The sequence below is a fragment of the Rana temporaria genome, chromosome 2 (assembly GCF_905171775.1).
Source record: "Rana temporaria chromosome 2, aRanTem1.1, whole genome shotgun sequence".
Taxonomy (NCBI): Eukaryota; Metazoa; Chordata; class Amphibia; order Anura; family Ranidae; genus Rana; species Rana temporaria.
In genome coordinates, this window is record NC_053490.1 from 22778973 (window position 1) to 22795529 (window position 16557).

At 43.7% G+C, this 16557-nt stretch overlaps 1 protein-coding gene across 1 annotated transcript in view; it reads right to left on the minus strand.

The window, feature by feature from the left end:
• The window catches only part of LOC120928899 (teneurin-4-like), a 527362-nt gene that overhangs the window by 136527 nt on the left and 374278 nt on the right, over positions 1-16557 (minus strand). Inside the window, exon 3 of the mRNA XM_040339966.1 lies at positions 8617-8703. The gene's annotated coding sequence lies outside the window, so the exon portion shown is untranslated. The remainder of the gene's footprint in view (positions 1-8616; positions 8704-16557) is intronic.

Below are 16557 nucleotides of genomic sequence, written 5' to 3' on the forward strand. Positions count from 1 at the left end.
GATAGCAGTAAAACTCAGCAAGCTCAGCAAGCATCAACCCATGCCCTTTCCACCCAAAATGTAAAATAAACAAAATAGGAAGCTTTGTTGAATCCCCCACCTAATTGCTTCACAGCATCACATTCTCTGTTCAAAATACGACTTTGTGCTCTCTAGCCAGACCAAGTGATGACACCGTGTAAGTTGGCTGAACAAGCCCAAAACGTGTCAAGCCAGACTGAACAGCTCGAGATTACATCTTCATCCGATGGACAAGATTGCAGTCCCATTTTACTCGGTGCCATCTCTGGAAGAGTTTGAAAGCCGCCTGGAGTGAAGCAAAAACATGTTTTGTCCCGTAGCCAGATCCGTAATGACTGAGTCTTTAATTCTGCTAGGTCTTTTTCTTGGCACTTTACAATTGACGGACAAATTAAGAAGCCAAATTCAAGGGCTTCTCAGCCTTTCAATTTTTTTTTTCTGTGGCTGTGACAGCGATAATTAATCTTTTTCAGTCTGCCTCGATTTTAGATGTAAACCACCTCAATCTCGATAGGGAAGATCTTCTGGATGAATCCAACTAATCATAATTTTACACAAGACGACCTGCCACGTTGTGTCAAGTAGAGAACATTCAACGTCATGCTCCACTGGCAAGACATGAAAATACAAATAAGCAACAGAATAACATCCTGATATTTATCAAGTGCTTCGGCACGTTGTTCAGCTTTACAATTACACAATGAACAAGTCAATGAGTCATTGGATAAAAAAAAAGTATGTCTTTGTAAATCATTATACAGGGTCTGACCCAAATATTTCAGCTTTGAATAGCTAATTTATTTATTTTTTGTCATGTGAATGTACAAATTATACAGACACTGTTATTCAGTGGCTTTGAAGAGTAAAACCCCCCCACCACCACCACCAGTAACACTGGTGGACCTTCTGACCCAAGGTCTACCAGGCCCAAATCCAGCTCCTGACCAGGTCTGTGCTTGTAACCGCACTGGAAGAAATAACATTTAAGGTCCAGCCAGGGCCGATCCTAGGGTCACATGCGCCTGGGTGCAGAAATATTTCTGGAGCCCCCACATGGGCGTGGCCATTTTACTAACTCTTCCCCTTTACACATGTTTCTATGGCAATGACTCAACCACAGAGATGCTCCCCCACAAAGTCTTCATTAACCTGGGATCCTTACATGATCTCTTAACAATAAACAAAATACAGGAAGAGAAGCAGAGAACTTTATTGGGACCTGGAGGAGGGCCTCTCTGATGGACACAGAGAGGGCTTCTGTTAGAGAGTCTGTTAGAAAGAGCCCCCAGACATACTACAGACATGATACAGGTGATGGTCAGAGACTGCAGACATAGTACAGGAGACGGTCAGAGACTGCAGACGTAGAAAAGGAGATGGTCAGAGACTACAGACATAGTACAGGAGATGGTCAGGGACACCTCAGTTCTGGCCGGACACACACCTATGCTCAGACTACTAGTTTTGGACGAACACAAACAAGGAGAGAAGGAGGGAGGGGAGAACTCTGCCACTTAGGTGCCCCCACCTCTGCAGGCGCCTGGGTACCCTGTGCACCCTGCCTAGGATCGGCCCTGGCTGTAGCCATCTTTTGGCCAGAGCACAGGCAGGAAGAGGTTCATATTCAAAGCAAACTCACCCATCCATCCATGTCTTCATACTTTACTTTGTTGAGAAATTTCTTTGAAAAACACCTCCCTGTGTTTAAATGTTTATTTAACAGAAAACGGTCAGAGACTGCAGATTTCGTACAAAAACGGTAAGAGACTGCAGACATAAAACAGGAGATGGTCAGAGACTGCAGACATAGCACAGGAGATGGTCAGAGACTGCAGACATAGTACACGAGATGGTCAGAGACTGCAGACATAGTACAGGAGATGGTCAGAGACACATCAGTTCTGGACAGACACACACCTATGCTCAGAACACTAGTTCTTGACGGAAATAAACAAGGAGAGAAGGAGAAAGGGGGAGAACTCTGCCACTTTGGCATCCCCACCTTTGCAGGCGCCTGGGTGCAAAGCACCCTGTATACCCTGCCTAGGATTGGCCCTGGGTCCAGCTTATTTTTAGTCCAAATAGGAGAGAAGAAACTCCCAATCGCCACACACCAAACAAACCCGGCGGTCATGCGAGTGATAGCAGCCTCTCTCCATCCAAATTACTCCTCCGATGCGTTTCACCCCATCCACCCAAACACAGCGCTAAAATGTGATAATTTGCTCAACATACCTTAATGAAAATATGTCATAAAAGAACAAAAAGTTTCTGCTATGTACTAGTTACTAGACATGTCCACACTGAAATATTTTGTTGCAGAATTTTAGTTTTCGTCTGAAAAATAAATTTATTTAGTTACTCCCGAAATTCGTTTGTATTTATTTAATTTCGTAAAAAAATGCATTCGTCCGAAAATCAAAATGAATTATGGTTGAATCTGTCATTGAAGGCTTATGGTGTCTGTCGAATGTTCTAAGAAGATCAGCGGAGCAGCTAAACTGTACGACGCTGCAATGGTACATTTCCTGTCAAATGCTCTGCCCATAGGCTATGGAAGAATTCTAATGTTGTATGACACTAGTAATAATTATATTTATAAATTATTATTACTAGTCAACCAACATTCGAATTCTTCTATAGCCTATAATCCGAGCATTTGACAGAAAATGTACCATTGCAGCGTCGTACAGTTTAGCTGCTTGTCGAATCTTCTTAGAACTTTTCGACGGACACCATAAGCCTTCAATGACAGATTCGACATTTGTATGTTTTTCGCTGCTTCGCCGAATCTTCGTCGTTCAAGTCGAAAGGTCTACCCCAACACTGTCTCTATAATGTCGAATATTTTCTCTCTATAATGTAGAATAATCATGGACTAATAGAGTTAGGTTAGGCACTTTCGACCACAGGTATCGATAGGCACAGATCGCTATTTTCAGAGTCATGTCGAATCTTCTATCTATATCGAACTGTTGTAGCAACAAAAATAAAGCATTTTTTTTAAGTCGGATCTTTCGGATTCTGCGCATTCGTTTTAGTTTGTTAAAACGATAACGAAAATACCCGAAATTCGCACGAAAATGCATTCCGACGAAAACCAATGCACATGTTTACTGGTTATCCATAACAACTGCATTTCTTCTCCAACTTATCTTGCAGAGTTAACATTTTGTAGTGGGTTTGCATCATACCCAAATTTGCATTACAGACCCTGTTCTTCTGATACACCATAATCTACCATGCATCCCTTTCAGTAACTTCAGACCAGGCTTAGAACATTTCTAAACACAATTTCAACCCAACAACTATCTCATCTGAAGCGGCCCAGGCATACTTTGACAAAGGTGATAGTCCATTTCTGGCATCCTCCAAAGCTTGGCAGTTTCTCCAAACTTCCTGTGTCTGGAAAGACTACATGAGTGCAGCAGCCTCTTTTTAGTATCCCATGTCAGTTGCGGTCAGGAGCATGGCGGGAAATAACTCTAGCCCTCCCCCTCTTTTATGTCCCAGGGTGGAGGGCAGGGCCCATAAAGCCCAGGAAAGGAGCCAAAACCTCACATTGTAATCAACCTTCCCCGGTTGCAGTCAGGAACAAGATAGGAAAGAACCCCAGCCCTCCCCGTTTTATGTCACAGGGTGGAGGGCAGGGCCCACAAAGCCCAGGAAAGGATCCTGAACCTGGTTAACCATTTTTCAGCCTGGGCAGGCTATCTGACTCTCTATAACAAAAACTCACATCATAGGCAACCTGCCTCGGTTGCAGGTAGGAGCAAAGTGGGAAAGAACTCCAGCCCTTCCCCTCTTTTATGTCACAGGGTGGAGGGCCAGGCCCACAAATCCTGGAAAGGGACCTCAAACATTATTAACCCTTTCCCAGCCTGGGCAGGCTATCTAGCTTTCTATAACAAAAATTCACATTGTATGCAACCTGCCTCGGTTGCAGTCAGGAGCAAGAAAGGAAAGAACTTTAGCCCTTCCCCTATTTTATGTCACAGGGTGGAGGGCAGGGCCCACAAAGCCCAGGAAAGGATCCTGAACCTGGTTAACCATTTTCTAGCCTGGGCAGGCTATCTGACTCTCTATAACAAAAACTCACATTATAGGCAACCTGCCTTGGTTGCAGTCAGGAGCAAAGTGGGAAAGAACTCCAGCCCTTCCCCTCTTTTATGTCACAGGGTGGAGGGCCGGGCCCACAAAACCTGGAAAAGGACCTCAAACATGATTAACCCTTTCCCAGCCTGGGCAGGCTATCTAGCTTTCTATAACAAAAATTCACATCGTATGCAACCTGCCTCGGTTACAGTCAGGAGCAAGAAAGGAAAGAACTCCAGCCCTCCCCCTCTTTTATGTCACAGGGTGGTGGGCAGGGCCCACAAAGCCCAAGAAAGGATCCTGAACCTGGTTAACCCTTTTCCAGCCTGGGCAGGCTAACTCCCTATAACAAAAACTCACATTATAGGTAACCTGTCTACAAACCTAATCTAGGCCTTTGCATTCCATAAAATCTTATACAACCTTCCATATAAAGGTTGTATAAGATTTTCGCGATAGGATTTACCTCTTTAACAATCAACAATCTTGCTCAACCAGACTATTTACTACAAGCACCTTCTTGATTATAAACTACCTACCATTAGGCATGCAATCAATATCAATTTAAACCTTCCACTTTACATTCATACAGTAGAGAAATTTCGGCGGATGAGAATTTCCAAACTTGAATCTCTACCAACAAAGAGCATCTGTGCCAAGCTCCCTGCGCTAAACAGAACTGGGATTACCTTTTGTTGAACTTGACAGCTGAAAGGTTTTGAGTGATTAATTACTTGGAGAATTGAGGAGCAGAAGAAAATAATAAACAAAACACCCCTTCACATAAAAACAACACAAAAAAAACAACACAAACTGCTATTCATTTCAAAAAGAAAAAAAAATAAATATATATATATATATTTTTTTTTAAAGGAGACAGATTGGGTTGAGATTTACAGTACCGGCAAATCCGTTGCAAAGTTAAGTTTGTCGGCAGCGACCATTAAAGGCAGGAAAAGAAAAAAACATATATGCAAATGTTATTACGGCGCGGAGGGGAAATGGGCTGCAAACGGCAGTCAGAAACTGAAAGTTCATTGTCTTACTTTACAAAGGACGGATCCCGATTGAGCCGCGGTTGTCATCTAGTTTGCATACTCTTTCTTTGCCTTAATTGTCTTTACGCAGGAAACTTATCTGGTAGGCCATGGGAACTAAAAGGCAGGCCTTTGAACAGGCGAAGTCCAATTAAAGCCCAATTATCTGTCTTTTACCGTGCTTACACATTCTGAGAGGCAGAGAAGACTTAAAAAAAAAAAAATTAAAAAAGAAAAAGTGATCAGGGCTTGTCTACATTTCTCATAAAACGATGTGTAAAACCAGGGACGAATTCAGAGGAGACATTTATCTATTCAAGGACTGAAGTGGATGATCTGGAAAGTGCGATCGCTTTTTTGTTTTTCTTTTCTTCTCTTCCCTTGGTGAACAACGTCTTCCGTCCGCCACTGCAAAGTGAGATGTCATAGGAGTATGGCAGCGCAATCTAATGGGGAATGTGAAAGATCCAAATAACCGAAGACGAGATGGGTATGGGGATTTTTAGATTTAGACTAGGTCCAAAATTGCGCTGGCCTTTAGCAGATGTGTGGTCATGGGCATCCGCTGAAATTTTTTCAGAGGGGGGTGCTTTGTCATTTTACCCTTTTTTCGACCACTAGCAGGGGTTAAAATGCCCCCCCCACGTTAAAATGTAAAAATACCCCACTGTGCCCCCTGCATCTTTCAATATCTCTTTGTCACTACTGTGTACGCCCTCTTCACAACTGCACCTCTGGACCCCTTTACATTACACAGCACCTCACAGCTCTGGACCCCTTTACATTACACAGCACCCCACAGCTTTGGACCCCTTTACATTACACAGCACCCTGCATCACTGGCCCCCTTTACATAACACAGCACCCTGCACCACTGGCCCCCTTTACATAACACAGCACCCCGCACCACTGGCTCCCTTTACATTACACAACATCCTGCACCACTGGCTCCCTTTACATAACACAGCACCCTGCACCACTGGCTCCCTTTACATTACACAGCATCCTGCACCACTGGACCCCTTTACATTACACAGCACCCTGCACCACTGAACCCCTTTACATTACAAAGCACCCTGCATCACTGGACCCCTTTACATAACACAGCACCCTGCACCACTGGCTCCCTTTACATTACACAGCATCCTGCACCACTGGACCCCTTTACATTACACAGCACCCTGCACCACTGGACCCCTTTACATTACACAGCACCCTGCACCACTGGCCCCCTTTACATAACACAGCACCCTACACCACTGGCTCCCTTTACATTACACAGCATCCTGCACCACTGGCTCCCTTTACATTACACAGCACCCTGCACCACTGGACCCCTTTACATTACAAAGCACCCTGCATCACTGGACCCCTTTACATTACACAGCACCAGAAGAGGGACAGGCACTCTAAATAAGGGACAACTAGAAACGATGCCGTAGACTACAACTCTGTGTTGTGTTTGCTCTGCGTTTCCAAACTTGCTAAAAACACATCAGAAAATAGTCTAGTGTTACCTGTGGCAACAGATGTTGGAACAAACAGAGCACTGGCCTTGTAAACAATATCAAACGGCGCTCCCCTCCCTCTGTCCTCTGGCGCTCATATCGTATGTCACGGAGCTGGGTCTGTGTGCAAGGTCCCGCCCCCCCTAGTTTGGCTTGTGTGATAGGCGGAACACTAGAAGACGATCAGCCGAGCCGATCTAGGAGGGCGGGACCTTGCACACATACCCAGCTCCATGACATACGATACGAGCGCCGGAGGACAGAAGGAGGGGAGCGCTGCAGTGACCCCTTAAAGCGCCCCCAGGGCCAGTTCGGCCCTGCTCCTGGCTCTCCCTGGCGATTCCAGGGGGGGACAAAAATGCCCTATGGAGCGGACGCCCATGTGCGTGGTGGTGTCATTATTTGTTAATAATTCCCCATACATCTGCCAACGTGCATGTTTTCGTGCACACTAAACCACATGGTTTACATGGTCCCACTGATACCAATGATGGGGCACAATTGCTCCCACTGACACCAATGATAGGACACTATTTCTCCCACTGATACTGGCAATGGGGAACTATTCCTCCCACTGACACTAATGATGGGGCACTATTCCTTTCACTAGTACCAATGCTGGGGCACTATTCCTCTCACTGACACCAATGATGGGACACTATTCCCCCTAGCAATACCAATGATGTTGCACTATTTCTCCACCACAAGGGTGCTATGTAACTTTTTTACTCCTACTAAACTACCAAGCCTGAAGTATTATCTATTCCCAGTGGCCACAGTTCACCCCTCCTCCCTAAAGTCTGAAGACAGTCTAGGTAAGGGCTTGTTGCCTCACCTCCTCACCACTAGGGATGAGCTCAGGTGTGTAAGGACATGCTAGAACTATCTCCCTGAACCAGCCTGAGCTATCTCGCTGGGAAACCTTCAAAGGTGACAGCCAATCATAGGCGGTGTAAGAATTCCCCACCATGCAGCCAGACTTATGCATGTCTGTGAGATAGAGAATGCCTTCCCAGCCTTTGACAGATTCCCGGTAGGATAGTGCAGGTGAGTTCAGACTTGTGTCCAAATACACCCAAGCTTATCACTGCTCACCACCCATTTTGACACTTAAAAGGCTGAACCACTACACACGGTTGCAGGGCGATTGCGTCGTTGTTATTGGTCGGGTACCACCACCACAGTTTTATTTTTGCAGTGGCATGTCTACACCCTGGGTAGCTGCATGCCCTTTTTAAGCATTGAGGGGGCTCATCTGCCTGCTTTTTTAGATCGTGAGTTTCTGGGTTTGGGCATCCAACACTCGATCCTCTAATGCAGGGTTCTCCAAACTGTGGCCCTTTTCTTGCCTATATCTGGCCCTTGGGGCACCATTCATTACATCAATACCAGGCACTATTCCTTCCACTGACACCAAAGATGGGGCTCGTCGCCAACCCCCCCCCCCCCCCCCCCACTGACACCATAGATGGGGCACTATTTCTTTCACTGACACCAAAGACAGGGAACTGTTCCTCCCACTGACACCCTAGATGGAGAACAAAGTCTCCCACTGACACCAATGATGTGATTTGTTTTACTCCCACTGACCACTAAGCCTATGGCATTGTGTACTCCCACTGGCCACAGTCAGCCCCCCTAAAGTTTGAAGGGCAGTAAACTAGCCCTTTTTTTTCGAAAGTTTGAAGACCCCTGCTCTAATGGAAAAGGGAAAAGTCCTGGAAGTCGCGCATTTCTGCAAAACCCCATAATCAGGAGTATGACAGCCACAACCAGGCCACGCCCCTACATTCGGTATGTCCTGCCATCTGCAGGATGGAAAGGGGAGGGCAATTATTTAAAAAAATAATTTACAAAAAGGAGCACAACATGCTAATGTATTTAGGGCAATGTACTGCATAGTTATTTCAGTTTACAAACGAAGTAAATGTATAGTAACTCTTTCAGCCTCTTACCTCTTCTTTTCTGTCTTCAAGAATAACCCATTAAATAGAGATGAAGCTTTCTCTTGGAATGATAAATGTGCGACTCCTTTCGTCTACCTGTCAGAGAAAAAGCAGTGGGGTTATTAATGTCATATTAACATAATAACAGTCATTTGTTTTCTAGTGGTAGATATATTATAGGTTTTAGAATTGAATACATTCATTGTGAATTATACTAACATTGTGTAGGGGGTGACAGGAGTCAACCCAGCTACATGACCTGCATTAGCTTGTATGAAACAGTGTAAGACCTAGTAAATGTTCTTTTAGATCTAAGCACTCTTAGGGCTCTATTTTTATAGATCTCTCTCTCTCTCTCTCTCTCTATGTATATATATATATATATATATATATATATATATATATATATATATATATATATCAATATATAAAAAAATTATAAAAATTAACGCGACAAGCATACGTCCAGCTATGCCAAATTCTGGCTTCAATGGCTTCAGGGGAGAGGAGGGGACAGCAGACAATGAATGCCTATGGGTGACGTCACCGCCCTGGCACTGCTCTCTCCTCTTCACTGAATCCACCTGCATGGGAGATAAAGTGACCAGTCGGAGCACCTTTAGATTAGGTAAAAATATACATCTGTCCTTTATAAGATAGTTAGTACAGGGCTTAGAGGGGTGGGAACAGGTTTAGGCAGTGGGAGCAGTATTAGCCCAGACCTGTGCTTTGCCCATGCAGTGCCAAGCAACAGGTTCACTATAAAGCAGTGGCTCTCAACCACTGGGTCTTCACCCATGCATGGGCCACCAGGCCATGGGGTTTTGTCTGCTATGACTGCTCTTGTTGTCACATCCAGCTTTAACATACCCATTATCTGCCCTATTTTTTTTATGAATGGTAGTGCCATTCTATACAACTGGCTTCTGTAAGAAGGCCTGTTTGGATTCTGTTTTGTTATTTTAATTAATGAATGATGATATAGTAGTGCCCGTCTAGACAACCAACTTCTAAAATAAGGTTGTCAGATTTTATTTTATTTTTAATTATTATTATTATTATTTTTTTTAATGAAGGGTGGGATAGTAGTACCAGTCTATAAAACTGGCTTCTGGAAAAAGGTTTGTCAGATTTGTTATATTATTTGTTTATTTTTATTATTTAATGATGGGATAGTAGTGGCAGTCTATACAACCAGCTTCTGGAAGAAGGTTGTCAGATTTTATTTTATTTTTAATTACTATTATTACTTTTTTTGATGAATGGTGGTATAGTATTGCCAGTCTATACAACTGGCTCCTAGACGAAGGTTTGTCAGATTTGTTTTATTATTTGTTTTTGTTATAAATTAATGGTGGGATAGTAGTGGCAGTCTATATAACTGGCTTCTGAAAGAAGGTTTATCGTTTTTTTTTTTTATTATTTGTTTATTTGTATTATTGAATGATGGGATAATAGTTGCAGTCTATACAACCAGCTTCTGGAAGAAGGTTGTCAGATTTTTTATTATTATTCTTAATTATTTTTTTTTGATGAATGGTAGTAGTGCTAGTCTACAGGGCCGCTGATAGGGGGGGACCACCAGTCCTCCTGTAGGGGGCCCGGGCACACAGGGGGGCCCAAACACCAGCGGGAAGGAGGGGCAATTACAGGATACACCTGAAAACCCTCCTGCCGACTTTTAGCTGTTGGAAGGAGAGACACAGACACAACTGCCGTCTTCCTTGTCCTGTTAAAAAAAAAAAAAATGTAACCCTGTATTGTTTGAATCCATTGTAAAAATAATTTGTAAAAATTGTAAAATTAAATAATTTTTTTTTATTATAAAAAAAATGTGTTCAACATTTTTGAAAACTATTTAAAAAAGGGCTAATTCACACAGCTTCTTTGTTATCTGTGTGTCCGCTAAAAATGATTTTAGTATATTTATTGTGAACATTTTTTATATATATATATATTTGAGGGGGGGCCCTGTCAGGTACCCTGTATGGGGCCCCATGATTTCTAACAGCAGCCCTGCTAGTCTATACAACTGGCTTCTGGAAAAAGGTTTGTCAGGTTGTATTTTTAATTATTGTTATTACTTTTTTTTTTTTTTTACGTATGGTGGTATAGTAGTGCCAGTCTATACAACTATCTTCTGGAAGAAGGTTGTCAGATTTAATTTTTAATTAATATTATTATTATTTTTTTTTATTATTATTATTCTTGAATGGTTAAATAGTAGTGCCAGTCTATACAACTAGCTTCTGGAAGAAGGTTGTCAGATTTTATTTTTAATTATTATTATTATTACTTTTTTTGATCAATGGTGGTATAGTAGTACCAGTCTATACAACTGGCTTCTGGAAGAAGGTTTGTTATTTTATTATTATTATTATTATTATTATTTTTAATGAATGGTGGTATAGTAGTATAGGAACCCCCTTCTAAAAGAAGGTTTGCCAGATTTTTTTTTTATTATTTGTATTTTTTTATTAATGAATGGTGGGAAAGTAGTGCTAGTTTATACAACCCCTTTCTGAAAGAAGTTTGGCATAATTTAATTTAATCGATTTATTAATAACAATTCAAAAGAGAAATTCTAATTTTGGATTTCCAGCGATGCAACATTCAAACAGATGCAAAGGTAACTGGAGGTGTTGCTGTTTTCATGGTTACATTAAAAAAGCTTGCTGCTATGGGAAATGACCCTGTTTTTCATTCTTTTGCCCTTCAGTAAATTATCATTCCAAATGTATTGTACGACTCTTTTTGTAATGCATAAATAGAGCATAATTAAAGAGGACCTGACTGTTTTTTTAAGACCTCTCTTTGGTTTAAAAAAACATCACATGGAAACTGAACCATAAAAGCAGTCTTATCCTGCACATTAATATATAAATTCCAAGTGCAGTACATATTGAAAAAAATTACATTTTGTTCTTCTGTTTTAATATTAATTTGCAGGCACATCCTAATAAACAGTAACATAAAAATGCATGTTTTTTTTTTTCGTGGACACATTTGGAACAAAAGAAATACAGAATTATTTTATAAGGAAAGTCAACAGAAAATTATTTAATGTGTTTAAAGCACATTAAATAAATGAACAATAATGTTCTAAAAAGCTAATTTTTAAATTATATTAACTCATGTTTATGACTTATTACTCCCGTGTTAACCTGATTACTGACTACTTTTTTTAGTAAGCTGTACGCATCATCCAGGCAATTTTTTACAAGGCAAATTAGGCTTTTATTTGATGGTAAAACTTAATGGATATTTCTTGTTTTTTATTTGATTATGAAAATAAAACTGTCAAAGAAAAAAAAAAACTTTTCTAAACTTTAGCTGTATATTTCTTACCACGACCCACCATAAAAGAAAATAAAAACAAAAAAACAAAAAAAACTCCTACTCCAGACAATCACCAGTGATACCTGTAGCAGGGCCAAGAAGCAATAGTGCACATTTTGTTATTGCTTTTTTTTTTCTATTCTATTTTTTTTTGGGGGGGGGGGGGTTTTATGAAAGTAAATCTGTCTCAAAAGATTAAAAAACAAATATATTTTTTACTCTGACTCCCCCCCCCCCTCCTCTGAGGCCTCGTACACACGACAGAGTTTCTCGGCAGAATTCACCGAGAAACTCGGTCAAAACCCAGATTCTGCCGAGAAACTCTGTCGTCTGTACAGTTTTGGCTCGATGGAGCCGCCGAGGAACTCGACGAGAAAATAGAGAACATGTTCTCTATTTTCTCGTTGTCCGCGTTGTTCTATGGGAGAAGGCGGCCCGCCGAGCTCCTCGGCGGCTTCATCCCAAAACTCGACGAGGAACTCGACGTGCCAAGCACGTCGAGTTCCTCTGTCGTGTGTACGGGGCCTCACAAGGAGAAAAAGATACAATGGGCTAGATTCATAAAGCCCGCCGTAAGTTTGTGCGGGCATATCGTATCTGAGATACGCTACGCCGCCGTAACTTAGTGAGGCTGGGGCTGGATTCACAAAGAATCTGCGCCCTAAGTTACGGCGGCGTAGCGTACATCTGCCGGCGTAAGCAAGCCAAATTCAAATTCTGTAAATAAAACATGACCCAAAACATGACCCAAAACATGACCCGTAAATGACGTCTCTAATGAACGGCGCATGCGCCGTTCGTGAAAGAATCCCAGTGCGCATGCTCGAAATTCCGCCGCAAATCGTCAATGCTTTAGACGTGAACGTAATTTAAGCAAAGCCCTATTCACGAACGACTTACACAAACGCCGCAAAATTTGACGCTGGCCCGACGTCCATACTTAACATTGGTTGCTCCTCATATAGCAGGAGCAACGTTACGCCGGAAAAAGCCTTACGCAAACGACGTAAAAAATACCGCCGGGCGCACGTACATTTCTGAATCGGCGTATCCAGCTCACTTGCATATTCTACGCTGAAATCGACGGAAGCGCCACCTAGCGGCCAGCGTAAATATGCAACTAAGATACAACGGCGTAAGAGACTTACGCCAGTCGGATCTTAGGCAAATTTCGGCGTATCTTGCTTTCTGAATACAGAAAGAAGATACGCCGGCGCAGATTTAAATTTACGCGGCGTATCAATAGATACGCCGGTGTAAATTCTTTATGAATCTAGCCCAATGTATTGATGAGTTTTGCAGACTGATGACTGATAGCCAGCCCCAGGCTTTCACAGTGATCATGTGAAGTTGGTCCTCCTGGCTCCCTATCGTTGGCATAAGACCCGGAGCCATTGTTGACAGCTCGGTCTCTGTCCTTGGAGAACGCTACGGAGTGCGCTTACAGCGCACACACTTGTGAGCATATAGGCAGTGCCTTGGAAGAAGGCCCACCACACTCTAAACACATACAGTACCACTGCTTTAAAGCCATCCCACTAGGGTGACCACATGTCCCGGATTGCCCGGGACAGTCCTGCATTTTGCAGGTCTGCCCCGTGCACATTCATTCCAGGACAATACAGTGTCCCGGAATGAAACTGACACAGGCCAATCTGATGCCCCCAAAAAAGTCCACCACATCACTGCTTTACTCACTGACAGTACTTGTCCTGGCCGGGAATGCCTGGAGGAGCACAATCCCGCCCCCTGCTTGTCATTGGAGAAATCATAAATCCCGCCTCTTGTGTCCAATCACTGTGCTGTGATTCGTTACAGCACAAGCTGATTTTTGGGAAGGAAGGGTGTCCCTGAATGGTAGTTTGGAAATATGATCACCCTACATCCCAACCTACAACCTTCCCCTCACTCCGCTTTGTTTTCTGCCAGCTCCCGCCACAACAGACCACATTCCTGTGCATTCCCCTGCAGTACAATTTGGCCTGGGCTGCATATCGCATCAGATCGCATAAAAAAGTATTTTTTAAAAACACACCACATTAAATCACGTGGCAGTGCCTGCAAACACACTGCTCCCATCCTCTTGACTAGACAATGAAGGAGTATCACCATGCGTGAAAAAGCTGGGGTTACTCTTGAACCATCGGGAGGGTTTAGAAGCTCCAAAGCAATGTCTTTAATCATCTATTGAACTCTTGAATACTTTACTTCTGTTTGGCTTCATACTCTCATAAGGACTAATGCCCCGTACACACGATCGGATTTTCCGTCGGAAAAAGGAATTCCGCTCAAGCTTGGCTTGCATACACACGGTCACACAAAAGATCTCTGAACTTTCGACCGCCAAGAACGCGGTGACGTCCAACACTATGACGAGCCGAGAAAATTATTTCAATGCTTCCGAGCATGCGTTGAATTGTTTCCAAGCATGCGTCGGAATTTTGCGCGTCGGAATTGCGACAGACGATCGGATTTTCCGATAGGAGTTTTTTTTGTCTAAAAATTTGAGAACCAGCTCTCAATCTTCTGCTGGCAGAAATTCCGCCAGCAAAAGTCCAGTGGAGCATACACACGGTCGGAATTTCCGTTCAAAAGTTCACATCGGACTTTTGCTGTCGGAATATCCGATCGTGTGTGCGGGGCATAACAGTTTATACATATTAGGAATGCAGTCTGCATGCATTTGATCCCAACTCTTCTGGATGCTCTTTGGCAGATGAAGTTTCAACCCTGGTGCTCCAATCAGACATGTATTCTGGCCTAGGCCGACAAGGCCCAGGCCTAGGGCGGCACTTTGCGGGGGGCTGCCGGCCGGTTGCGATTTTGCTGGGGGCCTGTTGGCCATTATTCATTACTATTCCCAGGGACGGAGACATTAGGAAGTGCCTAACCTGTTATTCTCTAGGCCTTATTGATCGCCACAATGTCCCTCTCTGTGCTCTTCCCACGGCATCCTTTTCCCACAGCGTTCCTCTGTCCTCTTACCACGGCGTCCCTCTGTCCTTTTCCCACGGCGTCCCTCTGTCCATCAACCACGGCAACCCTCTGTCCTTCTCCCAGGGCGTCTCTCTGTCCTTCACCCACGGCATCCCTCTGTCCTCTTCCCATGAATATGACAGGGCGGGTCTTAAAGAAGAAGGGGTGTAGCTTTGACAGGAAGGGGTGGGTCATATTTAAATTAGCGGGTGCGCAAGTTTAGTCAGGCCCAGGGCAGCACAAATCCTAAATACACCTCTGGCTCCAATCCCCTTCCCCTGGCCCTGGATATACCCTCCAGTACAACAGAAAAAGGAGGGGCTTTAGGCCCCTGCATTTGCCCTTTAGCACAACACATCCTCCCCAGGCAGCAGGCCTGGGAGGAAGAGAGAAATCCAGCAGCACGCAACCTTTCTAGGAAGCGGGTCCAGAAGTAAGAGAACTTTCCAAAGTCACCACAAAAAAATATAACCTTGCCCAACGTGCACCACTGCCACTAAACCTCCTAGTAGTTGGTCAACGAAACATAAATAGTCTTCACTTTAGATTCAGGGAAGCCATCAGAAATGTCCGGGTCCCTTACACAGCTTTCGGCCTGGTCCTCCCAGACCTGACCACCAACATTCCCTAGGGGCTGCCCACTGGCCATCCCACTAAATCCACCCACTGGCCATCCCACCAAGTCCTTCGGTGCACCCATTTTTATTTTAACACCCTTACTAAAATTAAAAGTGTAAGTTCAAGTCATCAGTGCTTTCAAGATTTAAGAGTAAGGAATTATATATTGGCCAAAAAAAATGCAGCCTTCCACCTCAACAAGGTAGAATTTTTTGAGCAGGACCCTACACCAACACTAACTGCTCTACCTTTTCAAAGAGACAGCCCAGTCCAGCTAAGAGACAGCCCAATATATTCAGCAAAGAGACAGCCCAGATAACACTGGTATCTGGTAGTGATCCTATTAATAGATAACACCAAAACCATTATACCCACCACTCTTAGTTAACTTCCCTATACCCCCACCCACCCACCGGGGCGGTGGGGAGAGAGGCACTGGGTGGGAGAGCCAGAGAACTAAATGCAGAGAACAGGAATCCTCACTGGGTTGAGGATACCGCAATGAGAAGAGTAAAGTGCCAATACTTAGTCTGGCACTAGCCTCATCCCCAGGAGCCACTCATAGGGCCCCCTACTGACTGAGTGCCCAATGGGTCAGTCTGCCCTGCTTGCTACTAAACAGAATCAACAACTCCTTGGATGGGGCCCCCGGGTACGGGCCTCCTATATGCGTATGTACTGTCCCTCCCGATTAAGGCCTTGCTTAGATTTGTTGTATCTTTTCATGCTATTGGCAGGGACACTCCCCATCAGCCAGCAGAAGTAAACATTTAGACTCAGGGGGCCGGATAAAGATAGGAGATACGATGGCCTATCTCCTGATATGCCGTCGTATCTCTGAGTCCGGCCGTCGTATCTATGCGCCTGATTCAGAGAATCAGTTACGCATAGATATCCCTAAGATCCGACTGGTGTAAGTGTCTTACACCATCGTATCTTAGGCTGCATAATCACGCTGGCCGCTAGGTGGCGCTTCCGTATAGTTACGCAAGGAATATGCAAATGAGCTAGATACGC